The following is a 15,097-nucleotide window of genomic DNA, read 5'->3' as shown; positions in this document are numbered from 1 at the left end:
AAGGTTATTGAGGAAGATTACGGAGTCTGGCCGTGTTAATAAGGCTGTGTTTACATTCTGTGTCTCCGTGTTTAAGGAGACCTGAGTGACCCCGGGATTAGAAGGAGCCTCGAAGTGACACGTACACACACACACACACACACACACACACACACACACACACACACACACACACACATACACACACACACACACATACACACACACACACACACAGATTTGTGCATCATTAGTTGTGAAGCACACCCATTGACATAATAAAGGGGGTTGTTGGCGGGCTGCCGCTGTGGGCGCCAGACAGCTTTGGAGGTGGTGGTGGGGGTTTTAATAAATGTAATGGAGACAAATTCAAATGAAAGAAAGTCAATATGTACCCCCCCCCCCCCCCCCCCCCCCCCACACACACACACACACTCACACTTTACACAGATTTAAACAACCAATAGTTTATAGTGTGAAATAAATTCGAGAGTATGAAACATGAACCAAAACTTTACTACTTTGTGAAAGACTATTAAAGTTACCAAAATCCACATGAGGTAAATCAAAAGTTTATGAGCCAGTTTTAGTTGTTGATGTACAACTCTAATTTGCTGTCATTACCTCTGTAAAGGAAATTTGTCATTATGCTCATAAAAAAAAACCCAACAACATATTTTCAGCATTTAAATTTCGTGGAACATACCCAGGTTTGTTGACATCTTGCCGTCATGGAAATTCCCGAAGATTCCCAAGGCAAGATCCTGTTCGCATACTTGATCTCGTAAGATCTTGGTTTGCACTGGAAAAAGTATTAACGATCAGTTTGTTTCACAGTATCTCATACTATTCTCATGGCTTGGTGAATTGTGTGCATCCCCTTTAACCTGACACGAACCCAAATCATAACTTAATTTTAAGCAAACCCTAAAACCACATGTTGATTCTTCAGTGCACATAAAACATTTGGTGACCCAGTTACAATGGATGTAGTTTAGGTGGGCGACCTGGTTTGACACCCAACAGGCTTGGTTAAACTAAAACACACACTGGTGGACACACACGCACACACATATGTGCACATACAGTAAACATTTCTTTGCTTTTTGTCACGAGTGTCAAACTCTGTTCATTATAGAAGTTACATAGTACATAATTTGATGTCAAATGGGCCAGACCAGTAAATAATAGCATTATTATGAATAAATAACTAGATCTCTAAATCTCAGTCTTTGTTTTAGCGCAACAATATATTATGAAGTTCATATAAAAAAAAAAAATGATAATAATTCTTGTACAACACATAAGGAGCATGAAATTGGAATAAGCTCACAGTTTGTCCGCTGTGATTATGTGTGTGTGTGTGTGTGCGTGTGACTTTGTATGTAATTTTTTAAATGAAATGTGCAATGAAAAAGAAGGATAGGAATAGAAGAATAGAAACAAAACATGCAAAACATCAAGAGCTAATGGGGCTCTCAATAAAATGAACAAATGAACAGTGGATTTCTGTTGAACTATTTATATCTTCAAGGGCAGAAAACATTTGGCCACATGTAGCTGGAACTCAGAAATATAATAACTTGTCACATTCCAGAAATTATCTCCATCTGTGCAGTAATCCTCATCACCTGAACTGACTCATTACATAACACAGACTAAAGTGGAGAGAGAATAAGTTGCACCCGAGTGCGCCCCCGGTGGTCAAATTATATATAGCAGTTAATGTCATAACTTCTCACAGCAGGCAAATTTCCTCTTTTGTGCCGGATTGGACTCTTTGGTTGGCCTGTTCTGGCCTTTGCCTTATGTGTACAACACATTGATTGTTTCCTGCAGATTCAAACTGCCAATTGCCTAAACCAAACTTGTTTAATGGCCGTGATCCTGAACACATCCTATCCCATGATGGGAACCTTCCTTCTGCTCCACACAGTGACACTAGTTCACATTGGTTTCTTTTGAAATGAGGTTCAGGTCCCCACTAAAAGAGCAAGACAGAACACACACACACACACACACACACACACACACACACACACACACACACACACACACACACACACACACACACACACACACACACACACACACACACACACACACACACACACACACACACACACACACACACTAAGGTCAAGATGTAAAGAACTCGTTCATATCAGCAGGAATACCACAGAACTACTCCCCCAGCAATTAGCCGAATCACACCCTGCTCATGCTGCACAGAGATTGTCAGGCCGGAGTTTTACGGATAAGACGTCTCCTGACAGACGATCTTAGTCATGGACAAGTCGGAGGATTTAAGTGAAACGCTGATGAAGCTGATGAAAGTATCCTTCAATCCACGTACCTGTTCCTGTCATCTTAAAACGATCAAACCTCGATGCTTCAAACGTTTAAAGGGTTCGATAAGGATCAGACGTCTTCTCCAGTGATCAGAGAGGAACGGCAGTCTATTCTTAAGAGATGGTTTTTTTTTGTATACCCCCTCCATTCAAAAGTGAGCACTTTGTCTTGAACTCATCAGTCATCTTGACATATTTTGAAACCGAACAATTGCCACTCCGGTCTAATGTTCCGCTGTGGCCTCCGGCGGGGCTCCGTTCTCACTCTGCTACACCTGGCAGTAAAGAAACACCAGCCCAGAGGCACCTGCGCCTCCGGCAGGCTGCAGATGGGGAGATTAATCACGCCGCTGATGAAGGCAGGTGATTTATGTGAAACTGTGACACTGGCGGTCACGACGTGCCGACGTGTATATGCGGGATAGCCTGAAGAAACGGGACAACAGAGCACTTACACGGGCCACTTTTTGGAACTCAATGCTGGGACGGGAGCCAAAGGGGGTTCCTCTGTGTCCTAACCAGAAGAAAGTCCCACATCTGCTGCTCTTGATGGCACAGATACAAGTAGTCCCCCTCCCTCCAGACCTCCTCCCTGTGGTTTTCCTCCTCTTCTTACTATTCCCATTTCCTCCCAGGAGGATCTATTCCCACAGTGCGACCACAAGAGGTCTGGCTTTTTTCTGTCGTGACTTTGTCCACTTTCACTGTGGAGAAAATGGGACAAATCTGCAGAGATGTTAAAGGGACGAAAGGGGGTTTACCGGCCCAGGGGACGCCACCACTATCCCATCTGTCCTTTTATAGAACAGATAATGTCTGTAGTGGGATCTGCTAAGTGGGTTTTACACACTCAAATGATAGCAGCAATTACATATCCCCTCCCCCAACCCGCTTCTTGCGTCCCGCGTCTCCTGAGACAGCGCTTATCAACGTGAAGAAGTCACCGAAGGAAATGCCAACTTAAGTTGAGGAGTCTGCACATTGCTGTTCATCTTCAATCTGCAGTGACAGGGAGGCCCCGGCCTGGTGTGTGTGTGTGTGTGTGTGTGTGTGTGTGTGTGTGTGTGTGGGGGGGGCTCTGGTTCCAGGCATGATGGACGTGGCACGCAGCAGCCGGAATAAGGCCGAGCGCGCAGGGACTGGAAACACGCCCGTGAATGGACAGCCCTTCGCTACTCCGGGCAGGAAGCACACATCTGCAGATGTTGAACAGCTGGGAGACATCGGGAAGACATCAGCATGGGAAATAGCTAATCGTGAAGGATGGTACACAGTTAAAGACGGCCGTGTTTCTGAGACAGAACGCTCCTGTACCTACCGTCACTCTGAAACAAACTAGTCCAGCGAGCAGGGAAAGTATTATTCACCGGCTCTTTTTTCTGAGGAATCGTGCTTTTAACTTAATTTCTAACCCAGCAAGTGGAACAACTGACAGCTACATGGCATCCCCATTTCCTGCCCCTGGCAACGACATGGAAGTTGAGGAAAGTGGAGCAGCGGAAGAGACGAGTTCTCGTCTTAATTTCAAAGATGCAGCCGAATAGAAGCTAAAATACTACGCTCACACTGTCCCGTCCACAGCAGATGGTATCTGAGATGTTGTGATGCCTGCAAGCCAAGAGGCGAGTCTCCCGAGACATGTGAGTGAAAAACCACAAATTAAAAAGAAGAAAAAAAAATGGTCAGCCCCAAGAAATGACTCACAAGGAACAATCTGATGCAATTAGTGGCTACTGAAGACCTCGTCTCAAATGAAACTACAATTTTTGCAGTTTCGTTTCATAAAAGTTCCACATTTACACGTAGCAACGCTTTGAGAGCGATGTTCGTTTACACAAATCAGCAGAAATGCTGAAAACGATGTAGTTTCTAAGTAAATGTTGGGGTGCACCCCCAAATGGACATCGTTTTTAAAACATTTCAGTGTAAACGTGACACCTTTCTGAAATTAAAACTGCATTTTAATTAAACAATACACTATTGGTGTCTTATTTTCTATTAATGTCATCTTAATCATGATTTCGTCTTGCAAATCAAACATTTAAATCAGAAAGGAGCATAGTATGTTTGGAAAATGACTTACCTGCCACATTTAAAAAAAAAACTCAGACTGAAAAAGTAGTTCAACATACAACAAACATTTTCCATTGTTAACAATCAGAACCAGGAAAACACTTTGCACTAACTGCAGGTCACAATACGAAACATGTATTAAACAGCACAAACAAAGAAATCAAAGGCTTGTAAAACAAAAAAGAAAAAAGGGTGCTTTAAAGAAAAAAACATGAACAAATAGATTGTGGTAGCGTTGTTTTTGTGTGTATATTCTGGTGGAAAAAACCCTGAGAGTGCTTAACTGAGATATTTGTGAGGTTTATCAAATAATAAGCATCAGTCTCTGGAGCGTGAAAACTAAGTGGTCACAGCAGAAACAACAACTTTCAATTACTTCAAATCCTTTCAAGGCAAAGAACCTTAATGTGACCTTTTCACATCAGTGAAACATTTTCTGCAAAAACAAATGTTGATCTTTAATTAGAATATTCAGGTGCTGTACATGAATAAAATGTCAAGTGAGGATACACGAGTTTTTCTGACTGAAAGCTGCCTGTGATGATGATGATGATGATGATGATGATGATGATGACGATGAAGCGCTTTCACAGGTAAAAATGTGTCACGTCTTTGTTTCTGTTAGTTTGGATACCAACTCCACGACCACATGCATAAATAGAGATCTGACTAATGATATGTCATTAATCCTTATCTTCTTCAGCATCGACCCATCTGTGGACAGCCACGTCACAGAGCAAAGATTTATGGGGGGGTTGTGAAGCCATCTGGATCTGTTTTTTATTGTCTTTTTAACAGAGTTTTATTGGGTTTTTTTGGATTTCACAAATAAGCAATCATGCCTTTGTATCATGCTGCATAATTGAAACAAAAGAGAAAGCAGGACAAGAAAAACAAAACAAAAAACTAAGGGTATATTAATTATTTAACTGAAAAAGTTAAAAGAGAAAGGGGAAATAAATGGGTAAATGACAAAAAAAAATACAGCCACTGTTCTATGTCATACTATCAAGCAGGTTGCGATTGAGGTACAACCTTATTTTGTCATAAAAAAGCAGTGTCAGCGTTTAATTCATTTATGTCACACACCTACTAAGTATTAGTGTTTTATGTTAAAAGGGTATCCAACTCACAATACGAGCACAGCCTTTTTCTTCCCTTCTCCTCTTGTCGTCTGTCCATTGCTCCCCTCGTCCTCCTCCTCCTCCTCCGTCACTGTGGTGGAGCACTGCCCTCACTGGCCGACTGTGGCAGACCACTCAGATCCAGTGGACGTCTCACTGACACTAACACAAACATCAAAAAGAAGTGACTAAGACGAGATGTGAAATTGAAAAAAAAAAAAAAAAAGAATAAAAAATAGAGAGAAAATGTCTCATGTTTGGATTGCCTAATGAGAATTGAAAAATTGCACGGTCATGGTTAATTACAGCCTCAGTTCACTACTGAGTATATTGACCCTCACCCTGGATGTGTTCCACGCAATCATCTCCGTCTGTCAGAAGTGATATTGATCATGTCGAGCCGATGAGTTTGTTCCATGCTTAAGAGACAGATTGTTATCACTAAGAAAATTGGAGTTTGGACAAATTTCAGCTTTTGAGATCTGGCAGTCATTCCAGCATCTGAAATTGCTCCTAATCTCGGTTCTCAGAAAGCTGATGGGAACCGCGGTTTGGCCGTGGATTTGTGAGCAAAGTACAGTGTGTTTCTGTGGTAATACCAGTGTGATAACTTTTGCCATGTGTGTTGAATTCTGGTGTGTTCTGATGGACACCGAGCCGGCAGGCTGACACACGGTGGGAACCGAGGAAACTCCTGATTATAGGAGTCAAATAGAGGTTTTATTTCATTTCAGCTTTGCCCCTTTTTCAAGCCAAAAAGACGACGAAATAAGCCTCGTTTGGTGACAAAGTTGTCTCTGTTGTAATCAAATATGCATAAACGATCCGTCTGCGAGTCGTCGTCGTATGTCTTTTCCAGGCAGTGAAACATCTTGTGCATACTTTAAGGGGACGTCATCTGATTTTTCCCAAAATGCCTGAAAGGATGCCACGGAGTTCTAACCCGAGCAGTGCAACTCGAGAAAGTATCCAGCATTAATACACTGACACAAGTGAACATTAAATTTAATAATTCATGGTGTTGATGTGTGGAGTTGTAGGCAAACATCAGTCAAAGCAGAGAGTTGTCCTTTAATAAACGGTGTGCCCCCCCCCCCCCCCCCCAACCGGGAAAAGCCATAATCTTATGAACAAAGTCTATAATTACGCATTACAAACACATCAACAACCTAATCCTGGTTTACTTTTGCTGCATCTGACTCACATGGCCTCTCCCTGTCATTCCTGGAAATGCCTCTGGGAAACAGGCCCCGCTTGTGCTTGTGGCATTTTGACCAGAGGGGGGCGCTCGAGTACCAGCTGGAAGTTCTGGCAAAACTATACGATATTGTATGGCGGAAAACTTTGTGACTGGCGTTGCACTGCATGTTTAAATAGGTCAAATTTAGGCTATTTTTTCTTTAATCGTGGTGCTCAACAGCATGGAGTCAAACGTAGATATTATTTTAGACAGAAATTGTGTGATTCTGGTCATTATATAATGTCATTGAATAATTTATGGCCTTCAAATTATTCAAATATGATTGGATAACACTGTGTGGCACTTTAATAAATGTCTTGTGAAGGGTTAAGAAACTTAATATCTATCCAATACAATGGACAATTAGGTCCATGGAGAAAAAAACATAATCAAAGAAATGTTATCAAAATATGTAACTTTGATTAAGCAGGTTGAATTACTATGATGTTCAATAAGAGATCATAAGACAAAACTGACAACTATAGTTTATATGCCATGTCTTTTATATGTTTATTGACTCCTTTCCCAGACACATCAAGCATTTTATTCAAAATGTAAGTTTAAACAAAAATATCTGTTTTGTTCAAAACACATTTCAGAAGAAACTGATTTTAGACTATTTTAGAGCATGGATAGATAAACTTCTGCAGATGAAACCAATACCTTTCACTGTAAATCACAGCATCATTCCTGATACTTTATTGTACCACGGTATGTAAACACACAGTTTACATACAGACAGTTGAACTCAAAGAGTTGCAAATTCTATTGACAAGCCATAAAATATATAATAAAGTGGAAACAAGACTTGAGCAGATGTCACCATTACTACAGCTACTATGTGACTCTGGCTTCTGCAAGCTTTTAGCAGTTATAACAATGGTTTTGCTGAATATAACTTGTATTTGTAAGAACCTGAAAGTTAAAAAAAAAGTGTCTCCAACTGACAGAAATGTGAGATACATATTGTGAGTGTGTCACAATGATACAGTTACACCTTTCTTGAGTGAATTGTTTTCATAATGTCTCTCCAAATACGTTTGTTGTCATTGTCAATGTAACGCTGCAGCTTCTGTACCTAAAACCAAGTATTGATGAAAAGCTTCGGTAACAAGCTTTATTGGTCAGTTCTTCATCGCCAAGCTGGAGCTTTTTTTGGATGACACAACTCCTCTGGGTCGTGGCGATCAGCGAGAAACGATCCTCTGTACATTCTTCTGTACCGGGACGATGACCAGGAGAGGGCGTGTGACACTTCGCCTCCACAGCTGGATGACCTGGATGCTTTAATCAGTCTGGGCCTTTCGGGAAAGAAGAGCCGTAATGGTTGGTGCTCATGTTTACATCTGGTTTGAAAGGGGAGAGGATCAGCATTTCAAAGAACGATGTGGATGTGGAACCTAAGAGGCCATAAAGACTCCAATCCGAGACAGATTTGTAACCTTGGCTCTCAAACAGTCATGAAATAGCTTGCTTGCTTAAAACATCAACAAATGTTTTTAATCTCCTTCGCATAAAAACAGATATATGTAATGCAGTTTTGTCTGAGAAAATTCAAAAGTATAGAAAAAATTATAGTTTTGTATTGAAGAACATTGTTTTATTGTGCAGCAACTTGTTGTTGATGGTGTTTTTTTCACCATTAAAAGCCAGAAAATATTGATGTGCGCATTGTGTGTGTCACTGTGACCATTAACAGACTTGTCTGGATATCAGATTGTTAAACGTTGTTAGGTGAGGTGCTTCATTGTCAGCAAGACCCTGCAGCGCTGCACCACAATGAAGGTCTTGCTGGCCTGGCTGTCCGACTGACCCCGATTATGAGATAGTGACCTGCAGATCTTTGGAGACGGGCAAAGCTCTCTATATGCTAATGTACGTGGTGCAGAAATGCAAATCAAGTGATGATCAGACCCCCGTCTCTTTTCTAAAATAAATTTGTTTTTTTGTTTGCCGTCAATCTTCCAAAGCTCTGGGGATGACTGTTGTGTTTTGGGGCTTTGTGAGTTCGGTTTCTCATGCTCATGTTGTCTTGTGTTTCTTTGCTTTTGTGGTTTTAACATTAATATGTCAAGTTGATTAAACTTTTATGTTTCATCTTGTGGCTGGCTGGGCTCCTCAGGTGTGTGTCTGACTTCTGTCTCGGTCTTTAAGTCAGGGGTGTCACAAATGAGGCCCCTACTCCAAAACTATTTCTGTTAGTTTGTTCCCAATTTGTTTAAGAGTAGCAGAAACAATACAACACTGGGACCTGGAGCTGAGATATCAGTGACGATCGATCCCGTTACTATCAAACCTAGTGTCAAAGTCATGTTTTCATGGGGAGTTTGCAAAAGCACCCATAACGTAACAGCTCTAGGAGACATTTTTTGAACATTTCACTGTATTTTGCAGAAGAGGGTTTCACTAGAATTGGCTTTATGTTAATATTGTAGTTATTTTCCGTAGTAATTGTTTAGTTTCGTGAAAATATTGACATTTTCATCACGTGTTCTCTTTGCCACAACAAAGAAAAGCTCTTAAACTTTCATTTAAACATTCTCATGGCACTATTCTACGAGGCTACCTCACTCAAGATGGAGTGTAAGTGACCCTTGAAATTCTGTTTGACGGCCCTGGTGTCCAGGTATGTTTCTGTTCAACCAGATTGGTATCAAAACGAAACGTGCAGAATAGCGCAATCCCTATTACGCTCGTTGTTATTGAAACCATCCTGATCTAATCTGGATTCAGAGCCGGTGAGGGTGAGGCGGACTCTGAGCATGAACATTACTCCCCCGCCTGCATCGGTCAATCAGACTAAACGTCCCCTCCCTGCTGCTGTCACCCAGCCTTTGCTCCTCGCCCTGCTCACACCAGAGGCCTCATCCATCATCCTGACTGCAGCCGAGAGGGATGCTGCATGCCGGAGAGCCACACGGGGGGATTTAACACGGTTACCTCCAGAAACCATAAATCTGCAGCTGCTGCATCTCACATCCAGCAGGTGAGATCAAGTAAGGAAACCCGCTTGTAGAAAAAAAAAAAAAAAAAGAAAGCACTAAGCACTGTGTCATTTATATATTTCATATTCATATGACCACACAAAACATAGCCTGAAGGCTGTCGATGTGCAGTAAGAAATAACAGTGTCAGATTATACACGTATCGTGATATTTTCCTCAGCGAGACATTTTTGATGTCCTCAAAATATTTCAGACCGAAGCAGACTGTTAACACGATATCATATGACAAACAATCCAAAATTCTTGAGGTTTTTTTCTTCTTTTTTTTGTTTCGGTCTCGCAATTTCTGAACTGTCCTCACTCCTCTGCAAATACTTTATATATGAGTGCCGTTTACATTATGTTTGACTCAGAAGAAGTGATCTTGCACAGATTCATAGAAAGAGTTTTTAAAGTACTCCAGTGGCTGGCAGCTGATGAGATGGAAGTGCTTACTGCAGTGTTCAGACTGCTTTTGATTGGTGCATTGATCGATTGTTCCTTTAATATGTATTATGAGGTCAGATGCTAAGTGCTTCCTCATGGATATGAGCCACATGTTGAAAACATCTTGTGATTTCCATATTGCTGACTGGGGGGGGGGGGGGGGTCCAGTCAACATTTAATCATGTGTTCCCGCTTTCTACTGCATGGCCACATATGGAGCCAATGACCTTCAGTTTAAGTGGACACCTACACGCATGCTAATGAAAATTTCATGTGCTTCTCGTTAAATGTATCGGGCATGTGATCGCGAGGCAAACTGCCCGCTGAGTTACATGTGACAGTGGTGTGAACTACAGCGGTAGCGTGTATTCTCAATTCACGACCTGAGTGTCTTCCACTAAAAGCATGCTCAAACAGGCGTGAAGCAGTGGAGGAATAGCTCCAGTGGGTGGGCTATTTTTAAAAATGCAGTCTGGTCATTGTATATTTTATTTATACATGGACTGGCATCCTTAAATGAGAGCAAGCAGGCTGGTTCCCTGATTGCTTCCTCCAGGCAAATCAACTTTTGTTTCGGAGGAGGAGGAGGAGGAGGAGGAGGAGGAATTGCTATAGGCGGTCTGGTGCTTTGTGTAACTTCACGAGCAAGCAACTGTGTTTTCCTCCGCATGGAAACAACAAAGAAAGGTCAGATGAGGCTTCAAAGGACATTATGATATTTTATCTGGTGCAGAGCTGCAACAGATGAAGAGGAAGAATCCACACTACCTATTGTTGTGAGAGGGCGGTCTCATGGGAGGAATGTCAGGTTTTAGAAAGAATAAACAACATTCAGTGCATTCTTACTTCACACGCAGAAAATCCCCAGTTTGAATCCATCCTTTTTCTCTTGAATATGCATGTTCCCCCCCTCATAATACTCACATTACTCCCATGCTGCAGTATTTAGTGGGATTTGTATGTTTCAAGTATGTAATTTGACTGATACTTGACTGCAATTTACATCAAAAAATCTACTAATGAGTCACGAGTCACAACCCCACCAGAATTTGAATAAATAATAAATAAAACTTTTGACGATGTTTTTTGAAACAACTTACCACATTTGCTAACTTTCTAATTTCTTTCAAACCAGCAACGACGTGTTTCGTTTGTTTTTTCCTCAGAAAAAGCACCTCTTACACAAGAATGGTGCTTGTTTTTGGAGAAAAAAATAGATCAGATGTTACAGGTTGGGAAACCATATTTAATCAAGTGACAATAGATTTAATCAACATCTGGAGGATTGTGTTTTTAAAGGTCATTTTTTGATTGTATTTTTAAAGGTCATTTTTTGAAGACTTTAACATGCCTTGGATATAAATTGATCCTTTAAATAATATTCAAAAAATCCTTAGGGTTTGAATGTTTTTTTACTATCAAGGTTTCTACTCTTTCTATTCATGTGGTTAAAATATTAACAGCAGTACTTTACTGGTAGTTGACTGCAATTTAATCCATTTAACAGTGGTATAAATTATTAGTACTCCTCTCACCTCTGGTAGTCCTTCCTTTCTTTCTCCAATTAAGGCCATTCATCAGCACAGACGCGTGGTGATTCTGGCATAAAATATTTACCAAGCTTTTAAACATGACCTTTGCAGGCCAACACAACATGCAACCACAGTATTCAAATGACAACCAAACAGCCCCGTTTCTCTCTCCCCACCGTACATGCCAGGTTATCTTTAGTGCGCATTGAATATTTATACAGCAGGCGGCTGGGGAGTCGGTCACTGATCTCTAAGGTGACTTGCTGAGGCTCTGTGGGGGGTGCTGATGTGCCGGGGGGGCTGGAATTCAGTCGCATGGCACATATTGTCTCCTCTGTCTGTCCTTTTAGTCCACTTACAGGCGAGGGATTATATTTTATGTTCAGCTGCCTGCAGAGGAGCCAAATGAATATCATGACTTTAGCCTGTAAAAAAAAAAAGGCCAAAAATACACATCTGTCTGCATCAAAAATCAGGATCTAAAAATAGAACCCACACATTGCTGCACACGCTGCTGTGGAAAAGCGCGGCTGTACAGCAATAGTAAAATCCCTCGTCACCCCACAGCTAAGGCCAATAGCGGGAAACGTTGGAGGAGCTCATCAACGCGATAATTGGAGTTTTCAGGCTTTAATTTCTCCTCCTGCGGTAGTAGAGGTGAGAGGAAATGAAGGCGGGATGATGCTCGTGGTGCACGGAGGATTCTTGTGTGGAGATGCTGTGAATGATAATCATGTTGTCTGGACTCGAACTCAAATCAGAGGCGATATTAAAGAAAACGATGTGAGGATCATCCTTTAATGACGGCTGTTTAAAAAAAAACTGCTGCAAGGCGTTGCGTGACTTCCTAGTAGACTGTTTTTAAATCTGATAACCCAGGACTTGCGTTGTCGCAGCTCGTGCATAAATTGCCGTTGTGACGCGGGTTATAGCTGCAAAGACTTCTAATCAGTTCGCTGCTGTCAAAGAGCAATTATCCCTTTGTTGTTATTCGTTGTTCGACGTGAGCAGCCGGGAGAAAACAGTAACCTGGACGAGCACCTTGGACATCAAAAAGAAAAAGTGTTTACAGTCTGCATTGCCTGAACTATAGGGAGTCGAAACAGACGGAAGCGCCACAACAAAAGTGAACAGATGAAGAAAACTTTCTTTCTTCTTTTTTTTTTTTTTTGGAGCGCGGCTGCACAGACTTGTAAGAAAAGTCTCCAATAATAAATTAGCGATTCTCAAAAGGCGTGGAGGAAGTTTCTGGGCATTGGCATTTCATTGTTGTCGCCACAAAGCTGTCCCCGAACTGAATGTGTGCGATAAGTGCTTCTGGAGCGCAAACAGACTGAAACAAAGGAACATGAGGTGGAGATTGGTTTAGTAAGTAAGACAGGGGGGAGGAAGCACTTCTGCCGTCCAAGGGCATCATAAACCCCGGCATGTGTCTGCACAACAATGCCAACAGGGGCACAAATTCTCCACACGCTGGGAATCAATTTCACACAGAGAGGGGAGGACTTGGAAAGAGGCGTATCAGAGAGACACTGAAATACTGCATCTTCTCTTATTGGATTTAAAAAAAACTGTTTTTCCTGAATTTTTTTCCACAGCATCCGCAAGCTGGGGGATCCAGTCAAGAAGCGGCTTCAGCGAGCCAGCAAAGAGAACCTGTGGCCAGCTGAGGAAAAGAGATTGTTCTGGGGTTTACCTTAGAATAAAATTCATAATAAAGGCTTGAAAATAGTAAGAAAAACCTATATCTTGTATGGCATATTCCTATGTGCACAAACTTCATAATCTGTGAGCTTTTGGAGAACATTTCAAAAAGGCGTGGAAATAGAAATAACACTTGTGGCCCACGTTCAAATGTAGAGGAGTCGATAGCTGGGAACCAGCGTGCGGGACAAAGCTGCGTTTGTTTTTCAACACACATGCATATTTGATAGCAAACAACAAATGGAAGCATGACTGGGAGGTTCGGCACGAGTCCAGAAATACGAGCAGGCAGGAGGATGCAGAAAATAACATCTTAAAAATAAATTCTGATTTATTTGCGTGCATGAGAAGTCGATATCTATTTATTCTCTCCTTGGACTGGCATGTCGATATTAAAGAGTGCTGCAGACAGAGGTTCCTGACTCATCGGCTTTCATTTTCAGACTCTTCAGAAACTGAGAAAGTCTGTCTTGAAGCGCACAAAAACAAAGTACATCCCAGGAGAGGTATCGCAAGATGGAAATAATGCAAGGCTAACAAATTAGCAAGCTCATATCTCTAAGGCCTTCTTCGCTCGACAACGTTTTCAAGTGAAAATTCAAAACTTCCACTGTGTTTTTTTGTGTCTGTTTAAATGACAGCGGTGCTCGGAGCCACTGAAAATTTGATGCAATGGCTCCCAAAATGGAACTTTTTCAAAATGCTATGTTTTCTCAATCTGCAATCCGGTGAAAATGCAACTTCTGGAAACACCAGTCTGAGTGGATGGTAGAACTGCTGCTACTGCACATGCTCAGTAGATCAACAATAACAACAACGTTTCCTCCAGAGTGTCACGACCTCCAGTCCATATTCTCCGGGGGCTTGGTAGTTTTATAGTTGACAGTCCTCTACATGCATGTGTGTGTGTGTGTGTGTGTGTGTGTGTGTGTGTGTGTGTGTGTGTGTGTGTGTGTGTGTGTGTGTGTGTGTGTGTGTGTGTGTGTGTGTGTGTGTGTGTGTGTGTGTGTGTGTGTGTGTGTGTGTGTGTGTGTGTGGTTTCAATTCAATAACAAACAACAGCACCTACTAGTTGCCCAACATGCTAGTTTCTTGGCATTTCTACAGTTTCTGTGTGAACTTACACTGGTTTCACATTGTTGCCGTGCAAATGTGACACTTTTTTGTTGCGTAAACGGGGCCTCAGTAAATATCACTGCAGCACAGGAAACAAAAATATGTTTCATGTATAACCCATAGTTCCTGTTTTAAAATGCTTTGACGATATATTGCACATACTGCACATGTAAAAGTTAAAGAAGCCTTTATGAGATTGTGACGATATCACAAGAAAGTGACACTGTGTTAAAAATTTTAATATACACTCTAATTTAATTGCTGTTAAAATCCTCAATGACAAGTGAAAGCACAACAACTGAAATTCAAGCGTGAGCTTTTCTAACTTAAAATAGTTTGATATCCCCCAAGTACACGCAAGAGATAACTTTGTACTGGGATACAGAGTACAGATATTGAGATATTTCCAACATTATATATACAATGAATGATTCTGACAGCACAAAGTAGAAAGAGGTTAAGGTGAGAGGCAGAACATTCAGTTTCAGTTGAGGAGGCTGACAGTCTCTACTTTTAAAGGCTTTTTTAGGCTGAAGACTTTTCTGTT

This window comes from Blennius ocellaris (genome assembly GCF_963422515.1).
Source record: "Blennius ocellaris genome assembly, chromosome: 17".
NCBI lineage: Eukaryota > Metazoa > Chordata > Actinopteri > Blenniiformes > Blenniidae > Blennius > Blennius ocellaris.
Note: the sequence above shows the minus strand (reverse complement) of the source record.